The sequence below is a fragment of the Martes martes genome, assembly GCF_963455335.1.
Source record: "Martes martes genome assembly, chromosome: 1".
Classification (NCBI taxonomy): Eukaryota; Metazoa; Chordata; class Mammalia; order Carnivora; family Mustelidae; genus Martes; species Martes martes.
In genome coordinates this window covers 87,756,752-87,771,428 of record NC_137888.1, presented here as the reverse complement: position 1 = coordinate 87,771,428, position 14,677 = coordinate 87,756,752, and positions in this window count along the sequence as shown.

The following is a 14,677-nucleotide window of genomic DNA, read 5'->3' as shown; positions in this document are numbered from 1 at the left end:
TCAAGATAATCAATGTGTTTCAGCCAGAGCAATGGTGAAAAGATGATTCTGTGAGTCAAAAAGTGTGGGAGGGCATCCCTGGAGAATAAAACACTGAATGAAGGAAATCAATCCCTTCATGAATCCACAGAAGACCTAGGCAATTCCTGAGGTGTGCATGTGCGGCACAGACCTAAATGAGCAAAGTAAAGCCTTTGAAGTTTGGATTCAGATTTAAATCACTGCTCAGGGGATGCCTGCGGGGGGTGAGGGGTGCAGTCATTAAGTGTCTGCCTTAGACTTGGGTCATGATCCCAGAGTCCTGGGATGGAGGCCCATGTCTGGCTCCCTGCTCAGCAGGAAGCCTGCTTCTCCCTTTGCCACTCCCCCTACTTGTGTTCCCTCTCTCACTGTGTATCTTTCTGTCAAATAAATAAATAAAATCTTTTAAAAATAAATAAATAAATAAATCACTGCTCAGTTCTCAGAGTAAATTCTGAGTGTCTCATGCATTGGGAGAACAAAAGCAGTTGTAAAGCAAGTGTAGGAGAATGAGCACAACTTTCAGTTTGAAACTAACCACTCTGATTTGCTAAAACAAACACAGTTTCTTCAGAGTACTATTTCAAGACTCAGAATCTATGATACAACATTCAAAAGTTCCAGGACACAATCCAAAATTACTCAACACACACTATTTGAAATATGTAGATTCTTGTCAAAGGGAAAGACAACCAACAGATGTCAATTCTAAGATGATGCCCTGTTCGAATTACATACTTTAAAGTAGCTGTCATACCTAAGTTCCATGAGGTAAAAGTAAATGTATTGAAAAATAAAGCAAGGTAGAAGTTCTCTACAAGGAAATATAAACTTTAAAAAACATAACAAAATGGAAGTTTTAGAACTGAATAAATACAAATTTTAAAATAAAAATAATCACTGGTTAGGCTCAACAGTGGAACACAGATGACTGAGAAAGGACGCCATGAATCTGAAGATATATTAATACAAATTGAAGAAATTTAGTCATCATAAATCTGTAATTAATTTCTATATGATGGAGCTAGGAATTGGAGTTGTTTTTTTGTTTGTTTTTTGTTTTTTGTTTTTTTTTCCCCTCCCATGGACATCCTGTTATTCCTGAAATATTTGCTGAAAAACTTTCTTTTCCATTGTATTGCTTTGAAGTCAATTAACCCTATGTTTGGAGCTATTTCTGGTCTCTCAGTTCAGTTCTATTGCATATGTATCCATCTCCTCTTATGCCAATACCTCCTTGATTTGTTTACTGTAGCATGATACTGAGTCCTAAAGACATGTGATATAGGTCCTCCACCTTTCCTTTTTTCACAGATTATTGTATCTGTTTTAGGCCCTGTTTGTTCCATATGCATTTTAGAATTAACTTGTGAGTTTCATTTTTTAAGAACCTACTTTCATATACTGAATCTATATATACATTTAACCAGTGTAAACTGTGAAAAAAGTGTTAAGACTTCTAACTCATAAACATGGTATATTTCTCCATTTATTACTAGAATCCTTTAATATATTCCAAAAATTTTGAAATTTTTAGATTCATCCCTAATTTTGTTGGTTTCTTCAGGATTTTTTAAAACAAAATTTTAAAATTTTATTTTCCAATTGTTTCCTGCTTATCTATCATCTATCTACCTGTTTATTAATTAATACATTAGATTTTTGTCTCCTGACTCTGTATGCTGCAGCTTCATTAAATTATTATTTTTAATCTTTAGTGGTTTTGGTAGAATTTTTTTCTGTATAAATAATCATACTGTCTATGAATAAAAATAATATTAATTCATTTTTTATATTTTTGTAACTTCTATATTTTTACTTGACTTATTTTACTGACCAGAACTTCCTTTAAAATTTCAGAGGTGAGGCCATTGATGTTTGACTAATAAATCCCTGGTGGAAAGCATTCAATATTTAGTTATTATACTATCTCTGTAGGTTTTTGTTAAATTCTCATTATGAGATGAAGGTTGTTATTTTTTTTATTTCTTTTTTTTTTCAGAGTTTTTAAAAAGAATGAGTGTTATATTTTATTAGACAATATTTCTTTTTTTTTTTTTTTTTTTTTAAAGATTTTATTTGTTTATTTGACAGACTGAGAGAGATCACAAGTAGGCAGAGAGGCAGCCAGAGAGAGAGGAGGAAGCAGGCTCCCTGGTGAGCAGAAAGCCCGATGCGGGGCTCGATCCCAGGACCCTGAGATCACGACCTGAGCCGAAGGCAGAGGCTTAACCCACTGAGCCACCCAGGCGCCCCTATTAGACAATATTTCAAAACATATTGAGATGTCAAATTTTTGGTTAGATTTTTCTCCTTTATAAGGTGAATTGCATTGATTGATTTTCAAATGATGATTCAAACTTGCATTCTGTGATATACCACAGTTAATCGTGTTGTATTATATATCTTGTATATTCCTGGATTATATTTCCTAAACTTTTGTTAATAATTTTTGCTTTTATATTCATGAGAGATATTGATCTGTGATATATTTTCTTTTTAAAGCTATTGTCAAGTTTTATTCTGTAGGTTAATTTGACTTCATGAAATGAACTGGGTAATGGTATTTCTACCTCTATCTTCTGGAATAATTTTGTCAAAACTAATATTTTTTTTTTCTTTAATGCCTGACAGTATTAAATAAGTATTTGAACCTTAAATTGTTTGCATGGATGCTTCATGATAATGATTTTAATTTATATATAGGGCTTTTGGATTACATTACCTCTGTCTGATTTAGTCCCAAGTTGTTGAATTTATTGGTATAAAGTTGCTCATAATATCACTTAATTATCCTTTTTAAATGTGCAGTGGAATCCTCTCCCCATTCATGATGTCAATAATTTGCACTTTCTTTTTTCTTGTTAAATCTCACCAGATATTAAAACATTTAATGATCTTTTCAAATAAACAACTTTTGGCTTTGTTAATTTGCTCTATAGTTAGCTTTTTATTTCATTGATTTGTATTCTTGTTTTTATGATTTTCTGTATTTAGCTTACTTTGGGTTTAATTTGTTTGTCTTTTTCTAGTTCTTATGATAAAACTGGGTCATTTATGTGTCTTATCTATGGGTTGCTGTTTTTCCTCTCACTTTTTAGGACACATTTTCTTGCTTCTTTTACATATCCAATGATATATATTTTTTTTAATTGCATTCAAACAGTGTAGAAAATAATGGTGACGTCTAAACCAAAATTTTGTTTGTTTTTTCCCCACATCATGTAAAATCTTCCATTTTTTTGGTAGTCGGCATAAGCCAGAATCCAGCTGATTTGGTGGCTGGCCTGCATCTTTGGTCATACGAAGTTCACCTCTACTTATATTAACTCTCAGACACTTCCTATGATCTTGTTAGTGTTTAAGCTGAAAGGTAGCTGGCAGCAGTTCCTCATGTTTTTGTTTTACATTTAAGTTCATCTCTGGAAGTGACCAAATATCCAAACACCATAATAATGTGATACTGTAAAGTTTGAATAAATCTTTCCATTCCTATCTCTTTCTTGCATCCAATTATTCTATAAAATCTTGAGTTGGAAAGGATGAAAAATCTGGGAATTTAATGATTTTTTCTTGTGTTCAAGGCACTATTAGATTTCAGTCTGCCCTGTCTAAAGTTATGAATATCCTGATTTCACCCACAAAAAGTCCTTTGTCCCATCGTAGACACACTTCTCAACCTATCTACATCCTCAATGTGCTTTTTTTCAGCTTTTGCTACTATTAAGCTAGAAAATTGTGCACTTTTCTGTAATTCAATTAATTAAGGCTTCTGTAATTAAGATCTACCGTCTTCATTAGCACTGTAGAAAATATGACTGGTTGGTTTGTTTGTTTATTCCACAGAGGCAAAAGTTTGTCATGTTTCTCTCCACACTATTGAAGTTCAAAGTTACTTTTACAAGTTAAAACTGACAGTTCATTTTTATTTATTTATTTTTATTTATTTTAAAGATTTTTATCTATTTATTTTTAAAGATTTTTATCTATTTATTTGAGAGACAGAGAGCAGACCAAAAAAGAGAGAGCACAAGCAATGTTAGAAGGGCAGAGGAAGGAGAAGCATGCTCCTTGCCAAGTAGAGAGCCCAATGTGGGGCTCGATCCCAGGACCCTGGGACATTACCTGAGCCAAAGGCAGACACCTAACTAACTGTGCCATCCAGGTGCCCAACGTTTTTAAACATTACATCAATGCTTAACATAATTACAAAAACCTTACTTTTCTATATTCTATTGTCAAATTCTATGGTCTCTAAGTAGAAATATTGCTATGTGCACATATTGGGACAAATTTCTGAAACAAATATAACTCAGTTTATTGTCATAAATGAAGTCAAGAAGATTCAAACATTCAAGTCAGGAAGACGAAGTCAACTTCATCTACAAGACTTAGAGACGCTCTCTTATAAATTTTTTTTTAAAGATTTTATTTATTTATTTGACAGATAGAGATCACAAGTAGGCAGAGAGGCAGGCAGAAAGAGAGGGGGAAGCAGGCTCCCCAACGAGCAGAGAGCCCCATGTGGGGCTTGATCCCAGGACCCTGGGATCATGACCTGAGCCGAAGGCAGAGGGTTTAACCCACTGAGCCACCCAGGTGCCCCTCTCTTATAAATTTATATACACTAAATTATCTTTTAATTCAGGTTTAAATCAATATCTTTTACTAAGAAGATTATTTTATTTTATTTATTTTTTTAAAGATTTTATTTATTTATTTGACGGACAGAGATCACAAGTAGGCAGAGAGAGAGGGAAGCAGGCTCCCTGCTGAGCAGAGAACCCGAGGCGGGGCTCAATCCCAAGACCCTGAGACCATGACCCTAGCTGAAGACAGAGGCTTAACCCACTGAGCCACCCAGGCACCCCGAGAAGATTATTTTCAACAGAGAACTGGAAACAACATTATCTATGTTTTATCCCTTAGCTTTACACTTTGAAAAGTTAGAATTTGTCATGATAATTTCAATAAACAACAAAATACGATTTATAGTAAAAGTTACAAAACACAGTTAGCTGGTGATGTATTGAACTGAGGGTCATCAAGACTGGACAGTACTTAAACTCAATTAAAAACAAATTAATGAATGGACATTCGTTTCTCTTTCATGTAATTTCATTCATGAGTTCTCAATATTTTAATTTAATATGGTGTTCAATATAATACATATAAGCTTGTGAGTTATTCATATAATAGTCCAAATATTCACATTTTAGCAAGTGTAACTAGAAGATATATAAGAAAGCTCATCATTTTTTCATTCTCCCACCTTCACCCTCTCCTACAGCGATATATCAAATATACAATTTTAACACAGCTGATACATTCATTCTAGCTTAAGTATAAACTTCTGGGGTATTTTTGACTAACTGGTTAAAGATGTAGGGGCACTTGGGTGGCTCAGTGGGTTAAAGCCTCTGCCTTCGGCTCAGGTCATGATCTCAGGGTCCTGGGATCGAGCCCTGCATCAGGCTCTCTGCTCAGCAGGGAGTCTGCTTCCCTTCCTCTCTCTCTGCCTGCCTCTCTGCCTACATGTGACCTCTGTCTGTCAAATAAATAAATAAAATCTTTAAAAAAAAATTATTATTGTTCAAAGGTAATCTCATAAACTGGCAAGTTATTATTTCTATTGAAAAATGTTCATTGAACATCTCTAAACAATATACATATGAAATCTATTTCCTTTTATATCTCTAACTCATGTGCCTATATGGTATACACAGGTGATATTTTTGTTAACATAATCATAAATACACATATATTAAGACGCCATAAAAATGTGTCTGTATGCACACAAATACCCAAAATTCAGTTTTGTACTCAGGAATTCTCCTGGTCTTTCCTTTATGTATCTTACATTATAATCTTAAGATAGTAGCCGAAGCTCTAGGCATAATACTGCAATTCTAAAACAAAGAATGGGAAGGTACCAGGATATTTGTTGCTTTTATCAGGATAGGGGAAAAAAATAAAAAATAAAAACAAGATAAATGTAGCGTATTTCTGATTTCTTCTATCTAGGACTATATCAAATGGTGACCGACACATGTAAACGAAGCAGAAAAAGTAAGCTTTTTCATCCTCCAGCTTCTATTGTAGAGATTAGCAAAGGAGGTTGGGGACATATATGTTTGTTTAGGCAAAGGAAACTGTCCTCCTCATCATCTTCTTCTTTTGGAAAACCTGAATAGTTCTTGCTTGTGATTAGACATGTCAAACTTCTCATCTAAAACACAGGATTAATAAATGAGAATAACTGTCATCCAATCACCAGTTCAAATTTAAATTTTTAAAGACCAGATTACTGATTTTACAACACTAATCCAATAAAATGTCTTAAAAACACAGTATTTGATGCCCAGACATGTTAAATATGTCACACACTCTACAAAATTAATATGTGGAAATCAACTGTTTTTCTTTTTTCTCTTTTCTTTCTTCTTTTTTTTTAAGATTTTATTTATTTTTTGACAGAGAGAGAGAGACAGCGAGAGAGGGAAGAAAAGTGGGAGAGGGAGAAGAGGCTTCCCGCTGAGCAGGGAGCCCAATGCAGGGCTTGATGCAGGACTCAATCCCAAGACCCTGGCATCATGACCTGAACTAAAGGTGGATATTTAACAACTGAGCCACCCAGGCACCCTCAACTGTGGTTTAATTATCATTCAGTCTGGCCCTAAAGACTAGGCATCTGGAATACATACAGTTGAACATTTTTCAGTCCATCACTGATTTAATGCATACAATTTGATCATTTATATCATCTTCATCAACACAATTGTCAGATATTTATACGTATTGGTTGTGATAATTTTAACTGAATGTGTGAATGCTTATGAATAAAAGCTTTTGAGCCATTTTTCTTCAACGTCAAAGGAAAAGTTACGTTCAGTGTTGGATTGATTTTGATATCTTAAATGTAAATTTATTTTAGTGATATCAGAAACTACCACCAATAGCAACAAATTGCACCTCAGATCCAACATCAAAAACACAGTAGCAGTTAGAATTTGGATAAAGATCTTCAGACACTTCCACCACTTCCATTTGCAATAGTAACCACAGTAATACTACTATTACTAATAATCATGAGTTTCTTTGTTTGGTTGCTTTGATAATGACTCTAGTTCAAAACACAACAGAAAGTTCCACCTTTAACTTTTAACACTTTCAGAAGTTATCCTCTCTTTTCTATTACTAGAAGGATTCTGAATTTGAGACCCATCTTTATATGTATTTGTATCAATTATCCTTTCTGGAGGTTTTCTAATGTATAGCATAAAGTGAATTTATCTTACTCACACAATGTAATAATAAAGACTGCATGATATGGGCTTTGTTGTTACATGGCTATGTAATATAAATATTTACAAGAAAAATATTTGTAACATTTGATGTTTTTCTTTGGGGTAGTTCCAGGTTCAGTAAAATATTTGGGGGGTTGCTAGATTCTGAAGTTGTGTTTTGTTTGTTGCGCTATGAGAACGACATTGGGGGAAAAATAATTAAAAACTTTCTTTAAAAAATATATTTCAAGGTAAATTAAAAATTTACTTCACAAAGGCAAGAATTATGTATCTTACATTGACAGTGTTATGAACCTTAACAGGTAAAAAATTAGAGAAAAGGAACATCCAAGTAGCCATCTATAAAAGAATTGGCCAACTTTTTCTGTGAGTGGCCAGATAGTTGGCCACTATGGTCTCTGCCCTACGGCCTCTGCCTTAATTACTGTTGGCCCTATGTTCTCTGCCTTAATTACTTAACTCTGCCCTTGTGGTGCAAAAGCAGTTATTGACAATGGGTATAGTTATGTTCAGTAAAACTGTATTTATAAAACAGGCTGAGGCCTGGGTTTGGCCCTTGGGCCACAGTTGGCCAACCCCTGATGAAGAAGATTTGCTTCTACCCACCGTCCTGGAGTAGGTACTGGTTGTAGGTTACATAGTAACTTTAACCAGAACATACGGTGACTGTGTACCCTGGAATGGATCTTGGCTGGAGCAATGCTGCAGCTGCTGCTGCTTCTTCTTCTTCTTCTTCTTCTTCTTCTTCTTCTTCTTCTTCTTCAGATTTATTTATTTGAGAGAGAGAATGAGAGAAAGTGCACAAGAGGAGGGAAAGGCAGAGGGAAGAGCAGACTCCCTGCTGAGGTGGGAGCCCCATGTGGCTCTCGATTCTGGGACTCCAGAATCATGACCTGAGCCAAAGGCAGTTGCTTAACCAACTAAGCCACCCAGGCGCCCTTGGAGCAATGCTTCTTGATTCATTTAAAGCATCTAGGTTCCCCCTTAACTGCCTGAACTCATCCGTGAACCTGTTTCTCTTTACTACTATTTTTAAGGTTGCCTTTTCACTGGGAGATTTTCATTGAAAGAAAAAAAAAATAGGAGACAAGTTGAAAAGGCAGTCTTTCTCAAGGTTATTACCATCTGATATCAGAGTTTGCCATTCTTAATATATATTTTTCTATTTTTCATCTCTTTCCTGCTTTTCCCATCTTAATTTTTTTTCTCTCCCCAAAACTTTAAAGCTCTTTTAAATTTGGTCTACCTGAACGTGTTTGCATTTTCTCTTTCTATTTTTATCCTTAGATTATACATTCATTTAACAAATACATTGATTATTGTACCCCAAATATGTAACAGTATTTTACACTACTCTTTAGTTGTGTATCACATCTGAATTTCCACATTAGTGTGCTTATTTAGGAAGTAGTGCACCCTTATCTGCAGTTTCACTTTCCATAGGTTTTAGTCACCTGCTTGTCAAACCAGTAACCCACTCCAGAAGCAGATGATTCTCCTTCTGACTTATTGCCAGAAGGTCCATAGTAGACTAACGCTACATCACAATGCCTGCATCAGTCCCCTCACTTCACCTCCTCTTCTTCTCTGCCATCAGGAGAAGGATGACTACAGCACTATAAGATATTTTGGGAGAGAAGGAGACCACATTCGGTAACTTTTATTATAGTACATTTTCATGTTATTCTACTTTATCATTAGTTATTCTTGTTAATTTCTTACTGTACCTAATTTATAAGTTAACCTTTATCATAGGTATGTATGTATAGGGAAAAACAGTATATATATATAGTTCAGTACTATCTGTGGATTCAGCCATCTACTCAGAGTCTTGGGATGTATTCTCTGTGGGTAAAGAAGGACTACTATATTTACTAAAAGTTGACATAATTTTTAAAACAATTTTTAAAGATTTTATTTATTTGTTTAAAAGTGAGAGAGAGAGTACAAGTGAGAGGAAGGAGCAAAGGAAGAAGCAGACTCCCTGTTGAGCAGGGACCTCCCCCCACCCCCCGCCATGAGGGCTCCATTCCAAGGCTCTGAAATCATGACCTGAGCCAAAGGCAGAGGCTTAAGTGACTGAACCATCCAGATGCCCCCATAATTTTAAATTAATTCATTCCTTTGACATGATTTTGGAAAAAATATTCAACACTGAACTTTTAGTTATCAGTTAGGAGATAATATGCCTAAATACATGTAATTTAATATCAATGAATGCAGAGGGTAAAGAAATCTTGAAATTCATCTTTCAATATTCTTAATTCTTGGAAAAGAAAGTAACAAAACTCAATGAATTGTTTTCCATCAAGGTAACAGAAAGAATTAAAATCTTAATTATTTGGTTATTTGGTTATTTGGATATTTTTGCTGTTTTAAAAATGCGATTCTTCTTACATAAAAATCTAAAACAACAGGCATTAATGAAGAAAAGAAAATGTGTGTTAAAATACAGTTCAGTTTCTATTTATATTAGCAATGGATATTGTCTTTCTTATCCAATATTCATGTAATTTGCTAAATTTTATCTGATTGTTCTCAAGACTAATATGATTTGTGAGTTGTTGGTGATAATAGAGGTTAACTATGTATGACCCCTCATTTCTAAGTCTTAATTTCTCATTTCAAAATTGCTTCCTCTGAGGTTTCTATTTTAAAGGCATGAAGAAATTTATTATCATAGAACAGACATTTTCAATGTCTTTAATCCTCAGTATGACACATAACTTTGTTGATCCTGTAGGATTTTTTCCTGAGAAATTCCTTTTTTTTTTTTTTTTTCTTTTCAAATGAGGAGTAAGACACAGTTAAAATTTCAGTGTATCGAAGTCCTCCTTTAGGGTTGACGAATGCATGCAATTATGCTAATGGAACATCAAGTCCCTGTTGCTGAGAAAAAGCTTGAGAGATATCTCAAGCTGGAATAAGTTGACCTCTTCAGAATAAAAAATGAGGGTTTTTTTTCTGGTATTTCCCAAAGTAATTAGCAAAGTTGGCAAATCTCATGAATTTGATTTAAACCAAATGATATAGTATATTCTGTTCCAATAAATCTCCACATATTTTTTAACAGAATAGAATATACAGTTTCTATGCTCCAGTGTGTAATATTAAGGAGAGCAGTAAATGGTGGCTTGCTGGAAATATTCCTTAGTGAGCTCCAATAATAGTCAACAGAGTGGGCAGAGATTACTTATAGCCGTAGCAAATATTTAGACTTGAAATATAAAGAATATGGAGCATAGAGAGGATTTGAAACTGTCACATGCTCCATTTTATTATCTTCTTTATAAAACATTGTCAGTTTATTATATTAACAGTGGTAGAAGTTACTAGAGTAGGTAGTCACCCATTGGTAGGGAACAGGCTCTTCCGTAAGAACTTAGAATCTAGTCATGGGAAAATAAATCCATAAATCACCCCGGTGCACCTAAATTGTTATAGAAGCTCAAAGGTGGGAAAGAATATGTCTGTCTGGAAACTAGGACTGAGAGGCCTTTGAGTTTAGCTTATCAATAAGTTCTAAAGGCAGTCACAGACAAAGACTAAGTTTACTGTCAACATTGAAAGGATAGGAGCCTCTTGTTAAAGGACAATATTGGTCATAACATTGTATTTCTTCCACATAATCTTCAACCAATCTAACAGTTCTCAATAGTGGAACGAAGAGAAAATTATGTCAAATCTTAGATATATGCTAATTAAATTTACATTTAGGAGATTAAATTTAAATAAGATCAGATCTTAACTTATAGGGTCTTAATATCCATAGTTACTTTTCTTGTTTTTCTTGTTTCTTATTTTCTATAAAACATTGTAGAGGTAGACAATGTTCCAGCTAATATTTCACAATAACCAGGACAATAAAGAATGTGTTAACTCCATAAATAAATAGATCCAAATGCACAAACTCTTATATTTCAAGACTGGTACAGAAAGTCATGTAACTTATTGCATTTGCTGTTGATATTATTGTGAAGATCAACTATGGTATTTTAGGTAACATGAAAACATGTGTTGTGGAATGATTTCTGCTGAGTGGTAGTCAGCAGTTCTCAAGTTGTAGTTATCTATCTTTATATAAAGAAACAGTATTCATTGTTGTTTTCAGTTTTTAAGCCAGTATTGAAATATTTTAATTAATGAATCATACATTTTCACTGCATTGACTGATTTTCTTTAAAATTGATAATTTTAAGTTGTATTAGTTTTCTATGGCTGTTGTAACAATTTGCTAAAAACTTAGTGACTTAAACACAAATTCATAATCTTACAGTTTTGAGGTCAAAATTCTAAAATATATCTTACTGTGATCAAATCAAGGTGTCAGGATGGCTAAATTTCTTCTAGAGGATTCAGAGGAAATTTTGTTTCCTTGCTTTTCCCAGTTTCCAGAAGCCACCTACATTTCTTGTCCCATGGTCCCATTCTTCCATATTTAAAGCAACAATGTTGGGCCAACTCTCTTTTGCTACTATATCTATGGTTCTCTTTCTACTGCCTCCATCTTCTACTTATAAGGACCTTTGTGGTAACTATGGGCCTGCCTGGATAAAGCAGGGCAAGCTCCTCATCTCATGATCAGTTGATTAGCAATTTAATTCCAACTTTCCATCTCCAAACTAAAGTTCCCTTTGCCATGTCATCTAACATATTCACAGTTATGGAGGATTAGGATGTAGGTATCTTTGGGGCATCTATTATTATGCCTAGTACAAAAATATATTTACTTTAATCTCTGTGAGAAAAAAAGACCGATTTTTAAGAAATGAGTTTATGTAGAAGCAATATAGGTAGCTCATAGAACATTTTATTTTTATCACAAATATACATCAAATGATAATATACTAAATCCTAACTCCACACGTAAGAAATCAGCTTGCTTTATTTACTTCTTTATTTAGAAAGAGTGCAAGTGGGAGAAGAAAGAGGGACAAACAGACTCCAAACTGAGCATGGAGCCCAACGTGGGGCTCAATCTCAAGACCCTGAAATCATGACCTGAGGCAAATCAAGAGTCATGTGCTTAACCGACTGAGCTACCCAGGCAACCCAAGAAATTGATCTTTATTAGGCCACATTTGAAATTGAGCTATTAATTGCAATGGTAACATTTTCATTCACTGTGAAATTGTCCAATCACCACTTAAAAATAAGAATGATATAATCAGAATGAAAATGTTATTTACTTTTAAATTTTGCATCTTACAATATGACCTCTATGATTTACAGAAAAAAAAAAAAAACAGAATAAATGGTATTAGCAGTAGAGTGTTCTATTTATAAATTAGTGACAAGTAAAGGATACTACAAAAATAAATGAAAATTATCTATCATCTATCTATCTATGTATCTATCTATCAGTATCTACCTATATCACTGGTATTCTCTACTTAAAACATTCTAGGATTATGAAATACATTTACACTGACTATGCATATCTAAATGTAGTCTATTATCTTCAGTCTCATGATCCTTGATCAATCTGGAGTTTAAATCTCCACAGAAGATTCCCTGGCTATTTCTTGGAGCTGAGAAGAAATCATAAACAGTGTCTTTTCTTATTCTCCCTTTCCTATTTTTGCTGCCACCTGAAAACAATGTATAACAATTGGATCAAGACCAAGCCAATAGTTAGAATACCGATCAATATCTTTGCCAAAAGGTTTCTCTAGAATCTTCCCAAACTTCCATTGTCATTTCTCACCACAAATGGAGTAATACCTTTTGCTTGAACTGTGCCACAAGCTGCCTAGAATTTCAGAGTCTGCATTAAAGTATTCCTCCTCCTTCAGGAACATATTCACTCACTGAGTAGCTCATCATATGTTTTCATGAAAAACAGCAAATTTCTAATCTCATAATTTTACATATGAGGATAAAAACTCAATTAAAAGAACTAGAGAGGGAAGGGATTTCAACATCTTAGTATTCTCCTTATTCATCTAATCTGCTTCTAGTCACTATTTCTCCCTCTGTTCCTAGTGTGTATTTATCACTACTGGGAGTACATGAAGAAGGGTTTTTATATCCCAGTTCAGCACAAAACAACTGCCCAGTGCATGTCTCTACTTGTCCCCAAACTCAACATGTATATTCAAGGAAGAGTAGAAGGAAACCTACACTTATTACCACTTGTTAAATCTGGGTATTAAAGATAATAGCTTTCTTGGTGTGTTTTTAGATAATTTCCAAAAATGCATGTATTACTTTTTAAAGTATTAACACAAACATACAATAAATATTATATGGAAAGAGTTTGCACAAATTAGTATGGAAGACACAGAATTTTGAGATACGTTAGATGTTTAAAATCTAAAATAATAACAAAAGCTTTGTTCTCTTACTTTCTCATAGCTAACAGCTACAGCAACATTTGATCATGTGAGACTTACATTCCTATGTCTCCTTATTTATACTTATTTTCCAGTGAATGGTCAGCATGTACATGGATAATTGGACCTAATGGTATTTCAGAGACACAGAGTCGTGCAATTCATTAACAGCATCATCACAGCTCCAGTGAAGGCCTCCTTGGAGTTCTGTTTTAAAGGGCCATTCTTATCAAATCCTGAAAGCTTAATCTCCATTTTCTTAGCGACCAAAATGAATGTCTGGCAAGCTCAGCATATATTTGATGGGGTTAAGTATCTATTTTCATCAGCGTTGACAGAGTTAGCCTGGTCTTATTGAGGTGATGATTTGCCAGATCAATCTTTGTACCACAGATGCTCAATATATTCTTGATATAGACAAGGTGCACTTCCAAGTCCATTAGCTCTTGAGAGAGTTTTGTCTTCTATATACATATACATACATATGTACATATACATATATGTCTCCATGCAAATTCAGTTTTCAGATACCCCCCTAATAATTTTTCCCTTACCTTCTATCTTCTTCCTTATTAACCAGTAGAAATAAATTTAATATATCCAGTAATATCCAGCTTTGTAAATATTTAAAGGCTTTGATAGTTTAATTTACTAATGAATTATAATGTTACAATCACCACTGGACTAGCTTATTAAACATATTATCAACCGCTGTTGTAATAATTTATTCAATGTGAAATGAAGAAGAAATAGAAGAAATAGGAACAATGCGGATGTGAAGAAACAAGAGATAGTCTCTTCATAACTAAAAACGTGAATTCACTTCAAGTTGCTATATTTTAGGTGTCATCTATAAGAAAACAAAGGAAGGGTGCCTGGGTGGCTCAGTCATTAAGCTTCTGCCTTTGGCTCAGGTTATGATCCCAGTGTCGTGGGATCAAGCCCACATAAAGAAGCCTGCTTCTCCCTCTCCCACTCCCCCTGCCTGTGTTCACTCTCTCACTGTCTCTCTTT